General features: G+C 41.7%; 1 non-coding gene across 1 annotated transcript; it reads right to left on the minus strand.

Annotated features, from left to right (window-relative positions):
• Nucleotides 1–348: 348 nt before the first annotated feature.
• TRNAM-CAU (transfer RNA methionine (anticodon CAU)) lies at nucleotides 349–421 on the minus strand. Its single transcript has one exon. It is a non-coding gene; the product is annotated as a tRNA-Met (tRNA).
• Between the last annotated feature and the right edge of the window lie 425 nt (nucleotides 422–846).

Raw genomic sequence — 846 nt, forward strand, 5'->3', positions numbered from 1 at the left:
AAGTCGTAGTATACCTGTAGCAGTGACTGTTTGTTGATGGTTCCAATGGAGCGGTCTATTGCCTGAAGAATCCCTGGAACAGTTCGGAAGCGAATGCCCTTCCACTTAGGGATCAAATCAAAGTCACAGGGGCCTAAATCCAGAGGGTATGGGCAGGCACGTATCTAGAAATACGTTTATTGGGGGGGGGGGGTCCGAACCAAGTGTCTCAGGAATAATAATAATAATAGACACACCAGTAGGCCCAGTCCCGAATGCTCTATCTGAGCAGAAAGAGAACTTAAAAAGAATAAAACTCAAATAAAGATGCCAACTTGGAAGTTTCCAGAAAACCATACAAAAAAAAATTGCCCCGGGTGAGGATCGAACTCACGACCTTGAGATTATGAGACTCACGCGCTGCCTACTGCGCTACCGAGGCGTCTACTTCATATATATACACATATAATATTGTGTTCCTAATATAATCTACAGAGGTCTCAATATTTTTTTATCATTGTCCTCATCTTGATATGCATACAATATTTAATATTATAATCAGAGAAAATACAGTGCCTTTTTCGCGGAATGGCGGTTAGCGCGGCGGAAAGTAAGATCGCGTCTGCCGGCAAAGAGGATCCGCGTAACTGGAGCCGCTACCTATGTAATGAAAGAAGCTCGTACACTTACATTGACAGTTACAATTAAAATGAGTATGTACCTTGTTACACGAGGTGTTGGAAATGATGTCTTCCTGCATCCACACGTTACTTACTGCATTTTTTAAAGGAAATTTTCACCAACACGTACCAGTTCCTCTTCCAAAATTGCTTCAATTTTCCCTCCCGATATTTTCTTTCAATTCTT

Source organism: Lepisma saccharinum, chromosome 9 (genome assembly GCF_977018435.1).
Source record: "Lepisma saccharinum chromosome 9, izLepSacc3.1, whole genome shotgun sequence".
Taxonomy (NCBI): Eukaryota; Metazoa; Arthropoda; class Insecta; order Zygentoma; family Lepismatidae; genus Lepisma; species Lepisma saccharinum.